The 17,207-nt window shown below is 31.9% G+C and overlaps 1 long non-coding RNA gene across 1 annotated transcript; it reads left to right on the top strand.

Annotated features, from left to right (window-relative positions):
* Positions 1-1,192: 1,192 nt before the first annotated feature.
* On the top strand, positions 1,193-10,178 carry LOC134715527 (uncharacterized). Its single transcript, XR_010106744.1, has 4 exons — positions 1,193-1,263; positions 1,615-1,682; positions 2,319-2,383; positions 2,621-10,178. It is a non-coding gene; the product is annotated as an uncharacterized LOC134715527 (long non-coding RNA).
* The last annotated feature ends 7,029 nt before the right edge of the window (positions 10,179-17,207 follow it).

Below are 17,207 nucleotides of genomic sequence, written 5' to 3'. Positions count from 1 at the left end.
TGCCATGCAAAGTAAATCCTGTTAGAATTTTTACTACAAGGGAGACTCTTACAATAAACAGCAAGACTGTTTCTTTCAGTGGGAGATAACTCTCTATTACACAATCAGAATACAGAAAAGATTAATAAAAATTTAGGCTGGCAATTTGACAAATTTGTAAAATATATAATTTGTGGCAATTTTAATTTCTTTTTAGATTATAAAACAGTGCCAATGTTTTCATGAAGGGGAGTAAGACTTGTGGTATAATATATCTTAAATACAAGTACGTATATAATTCTTCTATTTAAACAAATTTTATCATCATCATATAAGTTTACAGGGAAAAAATGTGCACCCAGTAGGCTTAAAGTTGTAAGAGGTTAAATGTTTTTTTGTTGTTGGCTAAAGGTTCTAAAATTTTGAATTGATCACACTGATGTCATTGAAAAGACTAATGTATGCAGGCTTTGGCTAAACCACGATATGAATACCTACAAATTACAATTGGTCGCCAAATAAGATGCTGCAAATGGCTCCATTGATGCAGATCAGTATATGAAGCTTGAAGGAATATATGTCTTTTTCATTTATATTGACCAACAGCATTTTTATAATTATAATCTTATTGATAATTTTAGTTTTTGTTTCAGAAGGTGGCCAGTACCAAGTTTCAATCCAGATAGCAGATGAGTAGCAACTCTATGGAAGAAGTTTTCTTAGATCTTCAACCAAGTCCAAGGATTTTTCATGTCAGCAATCAAGCAGCAAGGATAGCAGCTGGAATGAAGATTAATTATCACATTGATCTTCAAACAAGTCTGAGGCTTAGTCATGAAAGAAATAATGCAAGTATATTTAAGCCAATTAGTTCTGTACATTATCAGGAAAATGGGATAAAGTCTATAAAGATTATATATAAGGCAACACTAATTTTTGTTATTTTGCACAATAAAAACACACAAAAAAAGATATTATCAAATTGATAATTGTTTTTCCTGTACATGATTAAAATTATATGCCATGCAAAGTAAATCCTGTTAGAATTTTTACTTCAAGGGAGACTATTACAATAAACAGCAAGACTGTTTCTTTCAGTGGGAGATAACTCTCTATTACACAATCAGAATTCAGAAAAGATTAATAAAAATTTAGGCTGGCAATTTGACGAATTTGTTAAATATATAATTTGTGGCAATTTTAATTTCTTTTTAGATTATAAAACAGTGCCAATGTTTTCATGAAGGGGAGTAAGACTTGTGGTATAATATATCTTAAATACAAGTACGTATATAATTCTTCTATTTAAACAAATTTTATCATCATCAGATAAGTTTACAGGGAAAAAATGTGCACCCAGTAGGCTTAAAATTGTAAGAGGTCCAATGTTTTTATGTTGTTGGCTAAAAGTTCTAAAATTTTGAATTGATCACACTGATGTCATTGAAAAGACTTATGTATGCAGGCTTTGGCTAAACCACGAAATGAAGTACCTACAAAATTACGATTGATCCTCAATGAATTGTAGCCCAAGAAAATAAAGAAATTTACAATCATATGCACACCATATTCCAACACTAAATATTCTATTTATTTTGTAAGAACTTTTGATTGACTAAACATTTTTATTTTCAGGTTAGCAATTATTGCTGCTTTTCAGTATGCGTAGAGTTTTAGAATGGTCATTGGAGCTGACATTTAAGGTAAGAACTATTGCATAGATTTATAAACTTGTTAATTACAGATTTATATGTAAATGCCCTTAAGTTTTGTTGAGCCTGTGACTTTTTATGACAAAAGCTTAAGGCATGTGGGTTTCATAGAAGTCTAAGGGTGAAGAGGGATTGGCTGGTTTTTTTATTAGCATGACACAGGAAAGTCAAGGGTCTAGGATAAGACAGAAAGTCATCATACTTGGTCAAATAGTTTTCCATCATGTGTAGTTGACCATAATGTACCACCATTTTGATTTGACAATTTTTAGAGAAGTTATGGGAAGTCTTATCACAATTTTAAATATTATGTCCAAAAATCAACTTCTGAACACAACTCCACTGATCGAGACTCTTTAACAGAAAGCTTCTGTACGTAATTGGATTGTTTTCCTGTCATTTATCAGTTATAAAAATAAGGAGATGTGGTTTAACTGCTAATGAGACAACTATCCACCAAAGTTCAAATGAAGCGGATGGAAGCAATTATTAGCACATTGATGTGTTTTCTGCATCTTCTTTCACCTTGATATGTTATATATCACCTATTTTTATATAATGTACATAAGTATACCAACAGTGATTCCTTTTTTTCTATTTTGAATGACTAAGCATTTTATTTTTCAGGTTAGCATTACAGCTTGTCCTTACAGTTTGATGTTGGAAATGGCTATTAGAGTTTACTTTTAAAGGTAAAGAACTATTTTATAGATTTAGATTTTTCTAATTTTTAAATCATGTAAGTTCCTACAATTTTTATAATCTTTTTACAGTTTAATGTTCTCTGGATGACATTTCAAGTTTTAGGATGGAAAAATTATTATTTTGAAAGTTTCTCTGCTTTAATTGTTATTCCCAGTTTGCTATTTGTTGCCTATTTCAGTTTCTTAAAATATTACAGAAATTTGAAAAGTGTATTTCTTTTTCAGATAATAATTACTGTGGCTGAAGGATGTTATTCTGTGATTAATTTTCCATACTCCATAGAGATGTTGTGAAGGTTCTAAACATGTTGGCAGCTGGGGACTCTCTCTTCACAAGACATCAGATTTAAAATCCCCATTCTGACACTGGACATGACTGCCAATTTGTACATCCTGCACTACCAAAAAGATGCCTTACTTATGCAAGGATTTTACTGCCAGTCTGAAGAAGACCAAGAGTGACCATATTTCCCATTGGGGTCTTTCTAACTCTACCAAACAGTTTCCAATATGAACGGTTCATATAAATCTTGCATAAACAAGAGCAAAAATGTAGTTGATAAATTCTAAAATAGTTAATGTAAAGATTCTCCATTTTCAACCAAAGTGGAAGTTTTGATTAAGGTTAATGTATTGTTTTTTTGAATTTTCACTCAACTTTCTTTTTCTCTCTACCATTAAATGCTATTGATTTTTTTTATTGTGCCCCAACAGATAAAATGTTTCTTATACATTGGTTAAGAATGGAGAATCTAAAAATAACAAAAATATTATAAATAATTTTAGTATAGCAATGAGTTTATATGGAAATCAAAAATATTATTGTCAAAATTGGTATATTGATACATTCAAGAGATTACATGTAGCAATATGTGAGTAATCCTTATTAACTACCATTCAGACATTTCTTGACTAAATATCAAGTCTATTGCTATAGGTACTTGACTCGGTTGTAATGGATCATAAGTCTAACAGGGTCAAGGGGAGATAATTCCCCTGTTCAATGCCTCATACTAGAAGTTTCTTTAGTGCACAGTTTACCAATATTACTTAGACATTCTCTTCTGTAATTTGAGCAGTACCAGAGTACTGGAACTGTTTTACAAAGCACCCATTAAACTTTTCATGCATTGAGTTATGCTAAGCATCTTTGGCTGAATTTTTGACTAAGTCCAAAAAACTAGAATATTGATGAAACACCTTACTTTCAGGGAATGTAATTTGTCCCATAAGTAGTGCTCTGAGCCTTAAAAACTGTCAAAACAAGTGAAATTTATTTTATTTGTGTTTATTGTCTACGATAAAAGAAATGCACATTGAAAAAAACTGTTTTTGGGCCTAAGAGATGAGTTCAGTAACTGTAGATTCAGCAAATTCCCTGATCAGTAAATGTAGATTCTGCAAATTCCCTGATATGGGGCTTAGTACATAAAAGTTTTATTCCATCTTAAAGAGTTAACTTAGTCTGTAAAAAAATCACTTTTCACTTTTTCTTCTTCTGTAGGATAGTTAGTGGTTCAGATATATGCCTGTTGAGAATAAAATTACGAATAGAGAGTGAAAGTAGTTATGACAGTAAACTGAATTAAGAATGTTAAATAAAATATGTTTTTGCAAATTTGGACGACAATTAATTGCAATTATGTACCGTTTCAACTATAGAAGTAGTATAGACTTGCAAATCCATACCATTACATCACAGGAAGTAGTATGGTTGTCTGAGCGAAGCCAATTGGAAGCATGTACCTCTTAGTGAAGCTAATTGGGAGCACACCCTCTGTCTTGTTGCGAAGCTGATTGGAAGCAGTACATATATATCTCTGTCTGCAAAAGCTAATTAGAAGCAGTACCCCTGGCAGAGTGGTCCCAATTAGAGGCATGTAACTCTGAGGGAAGCCAATTGGAAGCAGTACCTCTGCAAAATTTGATTAAAAATTATTCAACAAATTTTATTTAACATTGAAATAACTGTTCTTGGGCCTAAGAGATGAGTTCAGTAACTGTAGATTCAGCAAATTCCCTGATCAGTTAATGTAGATTCTGCAAAGTCCCTGATATGGAGCTATGTACGAAAAAGTTGAGTTTTATTCCATCTTAAAGAGTTAACTTAGTCTGTAAAAAAATCACTTTTCAAAGATAAGTGTAACTTACCCATTTCCTTTCATTTGAAACTTTTTGTTCTTCTGTAGGATAGTTAATTGTTCAAATATATGCAAGTTGAGAATAAAATTACATATTTTTTCACTGAAAAATGAAAATAAAATTTGCATTAAAGTACACTGTCTGCAAAAATAGTTCAATGCTAGAGTCTCACGTAAACTTTTTTTATCATGTCAATTAAGCATAGAAATAACAAAAAAGAAACAAATTTCTCTTTCCAATAGCTTCTATATGCATTTTTATATGTAAATATGTGTTACGACCGAAATTGACCTCAACTTACACATTTTTTAGAAGCACCCCTCTAAATTTTATTTAATGCATAAAATAACAAGCCCTCTATTAATATACGGTGAAGGAATTGGATAAAGTCAACTTGGTTATCAGAATTTGTGATTATCTCCCCATATCAAATAAGAACTTTTGCCAGTGTGGAATTTTACTGACAATATTTCTTTGTAAAGGAAGGCTTTCAATACAATTTGAAGTAGTAAACTGAAATCTGAAAGTAGACAACTATTTGACATGCAGACATATTAACTTGCTGCCTTAACGTCAGGGGGTAAATGGAGCAAAATCTTGCATTCTCCTAATCTCCTGGCATCCATCTTTCAAATGACATTATTTTTTATTTGAAATTAAGGAAGTTCGCTTGCTTTGGGATATTTGTCAGATTTTCAGAATTCTCTAGTTTTATTCATTTGAATGTCTTAAAAAAAATTGCCCATTGAACCCCAATTTTTCTATTTATAAATCTTTTACATGTATAATGATAAGCCATCTGTAAGTCTCAATAAATTTTAATTATTTTCTAATAGTTTTTGAGAACTTAAACTTGTCAGTGATAAAGCTAAGATTAGTCGAGAGAGATTTTTTTTCCCGCAAAAAATTCCAATGATTTATCTCGGAAACAAGCACATTGACTTTTAAATTAATTTTGCTCTTTTGATTCCTTTATATTAAAATCACCTATCAATATAAACTAGTGTTTTGAAAGTTCATTATTTTGAAACTGAGAAGCAAACTGTTTTCCCTTTAAAAATAATGCCCCATGTCCTCTGCAAATGGGATATTTAAAAACTGTAAAGAAAGTCCTTATAAAGTGATGAACAATTGTTTCTTTGATTAAAAAAATATAAGAGGTATGGACATACAAAAATCAACTAATGCAAAGGTTGTCTTGATTATACCCCCGCTTTAAAAAAGGGGGATATACTGTTTTACCTCTGTCTGTCAGTCTGTCAGTCAGTCCGTCAGTCCGTCCCATGAATATTTTTGTCGCATTTTTCTCAGGAACTACAATACAAGGATTTCTGATATTTGGTTTCAGGGTTTATCTAAGTCAGCTTTACCGTATGATGCGTTTTCAGATTCATCACTCGACACTTCCCCCCAACACTTGCATATTTTTACACTATTAATATTAGCCACTTGGGACGGGGGTATCATCAGTGAGCAGTAGCTCGCAGTTTCCCTTGTTTAATAAGAAAGACAACTTTTGGTTCGTACCACACTGTCATCATGATTAAAACTACAGAAGAGTACAAAATTCCCAAGTGATAATGTGTTCTTCACAATTTGTCACCAGTAGAAGAAATTACAAATAGAGAGTGAAATAAGGTATGACGGTAAACTGGATTTAGAATGTTAAATAAAATATGTTTTTTGCAAATTTGGACGACAATTAATTGCAATTATGTACCGTTTCAACAACAGAAGTAGTATAGACTTGCAAATCCATACCATTACATCACAGGAGGTAGTATGGTTGTCTGAGCGAAGCCAATTGGAAGCACGTACCTCTTAGTGAAGCTAATTGGGAGCACACCCTCTGTCTTGTTGCGAAGCTGATTGGAAGCAGTACATATATACCTCTGTCTGCAAAAGCTAGTTAGAAGCAGTACCCCTGGCAGAGAGGTCCCAATTAGAAGTATGTAACTCTGAGGGAAGCCAATTGGAAGCATGTACCTCTGCAAAATTTGATTAGAAATTATTCAACAAATTTTATTTAACATTCTTTTTAAAGTTTACTTTCATACCAGCTCTCATTTTCTATTTATAATTACTCCCCTTTTTGACATTGTGACATGCAAATTATCACTTCACTATTCAGTAGATCATTCTAATAAATTACTACAACACATGCACCCTCGAGTATTGTTATAAGGATAAAATATTTTATAAATTTTAGTTTATGCACCTTTAAACAAAAACTTAACTTACTTTTTTGACAGCTAAGGTTCCTCAAGATCTATAGGGAGGCTGATATACGTTTTCTATAAAGGGCATATGATACAGTAACAGGGGAGGTATTGACGTCCCTAATTTCAAACGTTACTTTTAGCCATGTCGAATAGTTGCATACCAGGAAAAGACCCATTGTTTTACTGATTTAACATGAAATGAATTCACGGACCCCTCTTTTTTAATATTACACGAAGCTTGAATATGTTTAAAGATGATTTGTGCCAATTTGAAGAAATCACCAATGGAATATTTCTAAATAATATTTCTTAATAAACAGCCAATAATGATGTGGTTTTTTTTTTTATTAAAATCATGTATATGAAGAGATGATTATCAAGTATTATTTAATTTCTAAACTTCCCTTGTATTTGTCTTTTATGACAAAAAAGAAAGTATGTCTTTCCATTATTTGGAAATATCTATAAGAAACCGAAATGTCTAGTAGAAATGTCTGAAATTGACCACTCGTCTATATAAGTAGCAAATGAAGGTACATGTATTATTACATATTTGAATTGACTAGGTGAATAAATGGCTTGTAAACAAACTTGTTTTTATTTTCAATAAATTTTATTTAAATGTAAAATACAATAATTTTTTTTTTTAGATTAGATTGTCAGAGGATGGGGTAGAATCATCGGTTCTTAAGTTAATGATTTTATAAGAACAGACTTTGCAATCATATTAGTTTGTTAAATAATATTTGTGGTCTTCAAAAATCATGATATCCTAGCTTGAAATAGAATAATTACTCATGGCACCACATAGATTTGACTAGAATTATTTTGTTGTGTAGTAGTTTAAGTGAAAATAGAAACCCTTAACATTTCTTTTAACAGTTTTGAATTATAAACCTCATATATACTTAAAAAAAAATGTTTTTAATAAATGAAGAATAAAGTTGACATTTTTTTAGTTTAAATTCAAATTGCAGATTGACATGATAAATTCATTATTTTTATTTATGTTCCCTAGTAAGCTTAAGATTAGAAAATCTTGAAAAAGAAAAAGAAAATAAATGTACCAGCAGTGACAGAATTTATAATTTTAAGAATGAATTCAAAGTTTTCCATTGTATATAGCTGCATACTATGATTGGTATTTGTTTACTTGACTAAAACAGGATTTTTATTTTCAGTCTTCGGGTCATGTATAAAAAAAATGGATTTCCAGAAAGTTGGCTTTTGAGGCTTGAACTTCTTTTCTTTACACTATTGAACCCCAACCAAAATGAAACACTAGACTAAGTTTTCTCCACCTATTAAAAGTGGTGTGTTTACAAACAATTCAAAAAGTTTTGCTGTTTCAGTTATTTTTTGGATATAAAATACTCTTTTACTTTGATAGAAACAAATCCTCACAATTTTAATATCTCAAAACGGCCATCATAAGGACTCCCTGGTGAGAAAGTGGGAGCCTTACATTTTTCACTTTATTCGTCTGTCTACAATTTTTGTAAATGCAAAATTTCCCCCCAAAAAGATAGGTAAATTAAACCAATCTTTACCATTCACTGTGCTTCCCAACACTTTGGTTACCATTCTAGGGTTATGCCCCTTTCCATATGGAAAAAATCCTGAATGTTTGTTTCTGTTCTCTTAATTTAAGTTTGTCTCAACTAAATTTAATGAAATGTGTATATATAATGCTTATTACCACTAAACGCAGTTTAAGTTCAAATTTTGGCAGCTTCACTTTTACAGTTCTTGAGTTATGTCCCTTTATAACGTATATGCTTGCGGGGGCATCATCTGTGTCCTTATGGAAGTTTTGACCCCATTTATTTTTGATATAGTGGAAGCAGATTAGTTATTTAGGTATTTTGTAGCATGATGCATTATAATGAAATTTTGCTTGTGTTTCATAGACCTATGGTTGGAAATATTTTGAAAACCTCACTTTCTACACAGAGTGTTAAGTTTCTTTTTATAATACTCTAACTGATATATTTGCACATGATCATGTATTTTGTTTTGAATAGTTCTTTTTTATACTGTCCAAATTATACCTCTCCAAGCAAATAGTTTCAAAAAAGGTTTCCAACATTTTTCCACTACATTGATTTTATATCGTTTTAAACACAGTTAACAATTATTGCATTCATTATTATAATGATTTTCTTTAGGTGTATATTGTTATGCTTATAAGTTGTACTCATGTATATTGTATGTATAATAATTCCCTAGGCATAAAAGTATAGCAGGAATTGCTCATTTGTAATACATGTACATGTAGGCATAGGAATTTAAGCACCAAGATATTTGGGTTGTAAAGTGACATCTTTATGTATATTAGTTCTAGTTTGAACTTTGAAAATTATATTTTTAGGGATATTTAAAGAAAAAAGATTTGCATAATTTTGTTTTTCAAGTGGAATGGCTATTATATATACAAACATAATCGTTTTTCGACTTTTGTACCAAATATTTTATAGCTGTAGTGCTCATGACAAGATTTCTTTTTTACTTTCATATTTACAAACAAAATTATGTTTTCTTTTTCTCATTTACCTAGTGAGGTCACAGAACATTTCGTAGTAAAGGGAAAAATTATTGTATATATGGTACTAACGTAGTATTTTTATGAGTTCATATCAGTAGGTATAAGACATGTGACTAATATTATAGCAGGAAATTTTTTCCTGGATATTATCACTTTCTAGCCCGCTGCAGACAGGGCAACATTCATGTTCCATTCATATTATGAATATACTTTGATACATGCATTTATATATTTTTCAAAACATTTACACGTCCAAGTATGTCTCATGAGACGACTTGTCGCATTTACAGGGTCAGAGCATCTATGACTGTTTCCTGACCCTGGGGTTGGACCCAGGTTTCCAGTTTCCCATTATTGGGTTTGTTTGGTTGTTCCTGGCCGGCGAGGTCGTTGATGATCGAGTTATTCATTTGTAAAGTTATTCAGTTTACATTCATGTCAACCATATTATATCTCTTGTTTGTTCTAGCTAAGTTGTACCTAATAGTATTTTTCAAGTACATTTCAAGGTTTTTGTTATTAGGAGTAATTGTGTAATTGCTTTTTTCATATGTTTATATATATATATACATGTATATATTAAGACACATGTATGTAATGTCTGTAATTATTTAATAAATTCTGTTGTTCACTATGCTTGCTGGGCTATCGGCAACACCATATTATTGTGTTCATTTATGCCTTATAATAGATATGAGCATAATATAGGGTATATGTATAGTTATTCAAATGCAAAAGGTTGACATGAGATTATTTCTCCAGTACTGGTACAAGTTATTGAAATCATATTATAAAATGTATGTTTATATTGATAATTTGTCCTATTAAATGGCAGCTCACAATATGCTGTACTTGAGCTAGTCAACAAACATAAGTTTGCGTTGCGTTTTTCTTTAAGGAGCTAAAGGTTAAATGTACTCTGTGGAAAGAAGACTAATTTAAGATTCTATGTCCTTCAAGCTGTCTGAGTTATTGATAAAAATCAGATGTGGTATGATTGCCATTTAGACTTAACTCTCCACAAGAGACCAAATGACACTAATATAAACAACCATATGTCACGGTACTGCCTTCAACAATGAGCAAAACTCATACTGAATAGTCAGCTTCAATTGGCCATGAAATGACAAATTTAAAATATTTCAAACTTGTAATGTCTGAACCAGTGACTACTCTACAATAGATTTTATTCATCAGATCATCATCAGTGATGGTGATACAAGGCTAGTCTGTTTCCTGGCTGTACTGAAATTCTTAACAAATATTTGTACATTCCGAAGGCATACTGAATGTTTGAAGGAGGGGACAACCTCATACAAGGCTGACAACTATTCTGTATATAGTAGAATTCTTCTAAACATCTGGTGAGCCGTTTATAGATAAAGGAAGATGTGGTGTGAGTGCCAATGAGACAACTCTCCATCCAAATAACAATTTATAAAAGTAAACCATTATAGGTCAATATACGGCCTTCAACACTGAGCCTTGGCTCACACCGAACAACAAGCTATAAAGGGCCCCAAAATTACTAGTGTAAAACCATTCAAACAGGAAAACCAACTGCCTAATCTATATAAAAAAAAACGAGAAACGAGAAACACGTATATATATTACATAAACAAACGACAACTACTGTACATCAGATTCCTGACTTAGGACAGGTGCAAAAATGTTCATTTAGTTGGCGATTGCAAATTAAGTCAAATGCCTTTTGTTAAAATATTCTTTTTCACTTTTTTGGTCTTTTGGAAAATGCTGTTTGTGCTGTAGACCCCTCTACCAAGAAATTTGTTTTGCATGCACACATATTTTTCGCGTGTGAATAAACTCATATATAAAATTGATTTGACATAACCTTTGTTAATACCCCTGCTATAAAAAATGGTATACATATAGTGATGCACATGTCCATTCATCCCCTATAAACTTCTTTTAGAACCATAATTTCCACTCCAGGTTTCAAGTAAAGCTTTAACAAATCTTTTGGAAATATCAAGGCTATGTCATGGACCGTAAAATTTAGGATAAGTTAGATTTTGATAGTTTTGACATTTAAAGGTTGAACAAGAAATGCCCTAGTTACTGCTAAGATATGGGTTTCCATAATACTGCTTGACCAAATCAATTGAAATGATGTTAGTATAAAAAAGATGTGGTATGATTGCCAATGAGACAACTAAAGGTCACTGCACGGTCTTCAATAATGAGTAAATGCCCATACCACACAGACAGCTATAATAGGCCCCGAAATGACAAACAATTCAAACGAGAAAACTTGCGGCCGAATTTATTTACAAGAAAATGAATGGAAAACAAAATATGTAACACATCAACAAACAACAACCACTAAATACCAGGCTCCTGACTTTGGACAGGCACATACATACTGAATGTGGCAGGGTAAATAAACTTATTAGCGGGAGCACAACCCTCCCTAACCTTGGACAGTAGTGTAACAGTACAACACAAGAATGAACAATAAAAAATAGTTGAAAAGGCTTACTATTCATGATAGATACTTTTCTGTAATAATTTAACCACACCAATTTCAGCTTAAAGACTCGTAGAGTATCACAAAGCATATGAACTCTGATGACCTGATGAATGATAAATCAATTATATAGAAAAACATATTTAATATCGGACATCAAATAACTTATTGTTCATCCTAATTTGCTAATAAAGACTGGTGATTTAAAAGTTATATAATTGTTTAAATAAACCAATTTTTCAAGACGTTTCGGCCAATGGCCTTCTTCAGTTCTTTATTTTTCCTCTCAACTACATGGCTGACATTACATTCAATCAATTTTATTTACCCTGCCACATTCAGTATGTATGTGTATAAAAGTTAATAATGCTATCAAATCAAAAAAAAAAAAAAAGTAAAAGAAGAGCGCTATATGTAAATATTTTATTCTTATTGTTATTCCCAGATAATTATTCTCTTGCATTAAAAAGTGTTTCAATTATATAGTTTTGTCTGAGATATGTTTAAGATTCTAAATTTCTTTTTCAGGTTACTTCTATTGCCTCACTTGCCTCAAGGGTAGTTACGGCCTTGTACTGTGGCTGCATAAAAGGTTTGTGTTGGATAACTATAACAAAATACAATGTAAATCAGACAATTTTTGTGTATGCACAACAGACTTCATGGAGAAAACGGCAACTCTGACCTATAGCCGCAGCAGAACTAATAGCTAAATGGATTCCACCGGTAGAATCCCGCACTAAGCAGGAAATTTAGAATCATAGCAGCACCATCTACATACCCAGCCTCAACTCTGGTTAACACACAAAAGATACTAGAAAATCAACCATAGATGTACTGACAGAGAATACTTACAACTCAGCAATCAAGAAGATTAAAATGACGATGTAATATGTGATAAAACCACAGGATCACAGAAAAACAGTACAAACCACTACTGCTATTTAGTGGAAAAAGAACAAAAATACCAGACTACCAATAGTTAAAAAACATACAAGGGACCAGTTCAAAGCTCAAGCCAGCAACAGTATTTTGGTCAATTTTGGATAATGAAATGTTTGTTTGGTTTTTTTTATGTCGTTTTGTAATGACGAGACTGACTAGATTTAATTAATTCTTTGAAAATGAAAGCACCAATAGCGAGAGAAAAATCACAAAGGAGTAGCTCGGTAAGGGCCAATTTTGGCCTCAAATTTCAGGTTCATTTGATGAAAGGTTTGAACGCTTTCTAATACACATAAGTGACTATTTCACTGATTCAACTTTTTCCCACTACAAATTCAATTTCAAATTTAACTGAGGTCAATGGTTTTAGCTGACTGTTCCTGGCCAGCAGGATTGTAGATGATACAGATTTTGTCATTATTTGGTAAAAACTGAACTTTTAATTGTATTCAGACTTGTGATATCATGTTTTGTAAATTAGAAATAGGTAGATATTTTTGTACAGTACCAGTTCATATGTGCCTATCTGACTTGAAACTCTTTAGAATTTTGTAATCTTTAACCTTGAAAAGAGTTATTTTAATTGTTGAATTAAAGGTGACAAAAAGAGCGGTATATGGTCCCAAAGTTCAAATGTTACACTATTATTGACAAACTTATAGTCAAGGGGAGATAACTCTAAATTGATTGACTTTTTAAATATTTCAATTTTAATATTGATAGATCTGAAAGACATTGTAATCTTTGTAATGCTAATGAACTTGGTGATGAGTTTCATTACTTATTCAAATGTACCTTTTTCAACAATGTTAGAGCTAAATTTTTACCTTTAGATATATGCAAAAACCCAAATGAATACATCAGATTTATTTACACTTACTGAAATAGCAAAATTTTGCAAAAGTGTTATTAAAACCTTTTAATACATGTGCTTAATCATGTTACTATAATTTGTACTTCATGTCAAATATCTGTATTAATTATACATGTATATACTATTATTGCACCTTTGTTAACCATGTTGTTTAAGAAATAATTCATGGGGGCTTGAATATATCATGATTTTACCACGGGTTGGCCCTTTATGACAAATATTTTACCCTGAGCGATAGCGAGGGGTAAAATATCGGCATAAAGGGACAACCCGTGGTAAAATCTAGATATATTCAAGCCCCCATGAATTATTTCGATTCTAATAGGTCAAATACAGCATTTTTTTTTGGATCGAAGCGCTCTAGGTGCAGGCAAATATTTTCCATTCCCATAAATAAACGCACTATTAAATTGGCGTAAAAGAACGGAGCAAACTTATTTAGTGACATGCTTAAACTATTTAAAATAACGTATATAGATAGTTTTTAATTAATTTAAATAATAATTTACTTATATGTCTTAAATGTTTCAACAAAGGTGGCTTATAACACATTTTAGCATCGTTTGTTTATGTTTCCATGTTGTGATGATTTTCGGATTTGAAAGCGTGTATTTTCCCGTAAAATGCTCATATACTAACGTCATCATTTTATGACGTCGCGAAACTCATTCATAAAAAATCATATGACGTGGGAGTACGATCGGAACAGCCCATGCAATATATTCAAATTTTACCACGGGTGTGTACTCAAAGCGTTTGAAGGACGTCATGTTAGAATCTAATGTAAATATGTTCATACTTTTATTGTTTGTTAAAAAATGTTGTACTAACATACCCCATGTGGGGGCTTTAGTGAAATAAAATGTCTTATGTCTAATTTTAATAATTGATGATTTTGTCTTTTCATCTATTGCATTATATGCTGATTGCTTCAAACTATAATACAAATATTGTATACTTTTTAATTCACAATTGTTACTTATAATTGTATTGTATGCAAATTTTATACATGTATCTTTTGATATGATTGATTTTGACACATGAACTATCACATCTGTGGCCTGCATCATCATAACATGTGTTAGTTGTTATTTTGACTTTAGCAGACCATAAACATATACATTGTTTGATTTGTATTAGCCTAAATATTTTAGGGGTTGAAGTTAAAGTCAATAGATTCCATCCAAGTCACAATTTGTAAAAGTAAACCATTATAGGTCACAGTACGGCCTTCAACATAGAGCCTTTGGCTAACACTAAATAGCAACTTTGAAGGGCCCCAAAAATGGCTAGTGTAAAACCATTCAAACAGGAAAACCAACAGTCTAATCTACATAATTAAGAGAAATGAGAAACACTTATGAATCACATGAACAAACAATGAACATCAGAATCCTGGACAGGTGCAAACAAATGAAGCAGGTTTAAGCACTTAAAAATACAGGTCAAGTCAGATTTTTTTTTTGCCATAACTGTTCAAGAGTTGTGGCTTGCCTTTGAAAAAGGTATTTCATATATTTCTGGACAATAGTTATAGTCCCACATGACCCAATCCTTGGAAATTGTACACACTATTGTAGATCATCAAATACAGCTTAAGGTCTATTTTTGATGGTTTTGTAGATCCTGTGACCTCTGTTGCAGAAAGCTCAACAAAGGGATAGTGATCTAGCGGCGGCGTTATAGTTAACTTATTAAAAGCTGTATATTTTAGGTGTAAAGATGTCCTTGACCTCTTTTTCATGGTTCAGTGACTACTTGAAAAAGTAAAGTTTTTTGAAATATTAGTTTGTCTCTTATTACAAGAAATAGGGTAGCTATCTTTGGTATGTGTGTACCTTGCAAGGTCATCGATTACACCTGTTAATTTTTTTTCCACTTGAACCTGACCTCAGTTAATGGGTCAGTGAACAAGGTTTAGTTTTGGTGGTAAAGTCCATATCTCAGATACTGTAAGCAATAGGTCTAGTATATTTGGTGTATGACAGAATTGTAAGATGTACATGTCCAACTGGCAGGTGTCATTTGACCGTGACCTCATTTTCTTTGTTCAGTGAGGGTGGTAAAGGGTTATTTTTGGTGCAACGTTTTTTGTGTTTATTTCACATGTTTTCGTGTTTTGACCTTTTTTTTGTTTTCTCCTGTTTGGTTTGACATGCATGCTTCGTGTTTACCCTTATTTGTTTTCTGTGTTTCATGTTGGTACTCTTAATTTCTCAAGCTTGTCCACAATTGATTAGAAAGTGAACCAGGACTAAATTCAAAGTCAATCCAGAGATCAATGCTGTAAATAACATGGAGGCATGTAGGCAGTTGGCAAAAAAACAGAGAAAAAAACATTTTGTTTTTGATTAAAATCATGCATTATTTTTTAAGCACTGGTTGTTTGTTTAACCAACAAGGTGACTAATCACAATGGCAGGGTGACGTGTGATCAACATTTAGATCTCGATTGTAATAATACCTAACTCCTTTGCACAAGTAAAATGGAAACCTTTTACGTCTAATAAGGAGATTGCGTCAAAATGTATAATAGAGCAAGCAGTCAAACACACATTGTTGTACCCAAATATATAATAAAAGATAGTTTTTCTGTTAGCCTTAGCTTGCCAGTAAGGTTTTGCAGTTGTGAGAGTTTGTTTTCTGCTCTACGGTGCCTCAAAACATGGGAAGTTTCACAGACACAGTTTTCAAACATTAAAATGTAAATTTCACTGAAACCAAGTTAAAATAGTTTGATTAGGGCACAACAAAAAGTATGATAAACCACAAAAAATGCTCAGCTTCAGGAGGCCTTCCATTTTAGGTTCACACTAAGTAAAAAATAGCTTGTGAAGAGTCATAAAGCAGGAGGAAGCATAAACAAAAATCTTACCTTACCGGCACACCTAAAATAACTCTGGTTTATAACTGTATTCAATATGTTCCAGGCTCTTATTTATTGAAATGTAACAAAAATCTGACAAGTTGTTGATTCTGAAAGGTACATTGCATACAGGAAAAATGTCAGAAAAATATAGTTTTCTGCAAAAAATGGGTGAAAAATATTTTCGCTTCGCCTCTTGGGTCCCCTTACGGCCCTGTAGATTGTTTTGAATTATGTGTTACCAGGGTATAAATGGGTTTCAAATTAGTACTATGAACATATTTTTTTCAATTGATATGCCAGTAGCGGACGCTAAGAGTTGACCACAGGATCATCATGTCAATTCATAATGAATGCATGATCCCAAAGAACATCTGATTAATAACTTCTAGTACTTTTTCCTAAATATTTACAATTAAATTTCTCATGCTTCGTTTTTCACAATTTTTATTTCCGTGCAACATTTTTGAGATTTTTAATTCTTATGTGTCTGTGCTCATAGCCCTCCTCCTGTTGTTTGAGATGAACTGTTTCATTTAGCTAATAATATATTTACATCCCAGTAATGACCAGTACTATTGTGACTTGAGTGCAAATTCTTCGATCTCCTTGTGAGTATCAAAATGGTATCAAAAATCCAAATGGTTAAGCTAGAAAGATATTTATTTCAGGAATGCTTAAGTCATTTGCCAAATACCTGTTACTTTCAAAGTTTAAGTTCAACAAG

Source organism: Mytilus trossulus, chromosome 4 (assembly GCF_036588685.1).
Source record: "Mytilus trossulus isolate FHL-02 chromosome 4, PNRI_Mtr1.1.1.hap1, whole genome shotgun sequence".
In the NCBI taxonomy this organism is placed as follows: domain Eukaryota; kingdom Metazoa; phylum Mollusca; class Bivalvia; order Mytilida; family Mytilidae; genus Mytilus; species Mytilus trossulus.
This window is presented reverse-complemented; position numbering and strand designations above follow the sequence as displayed.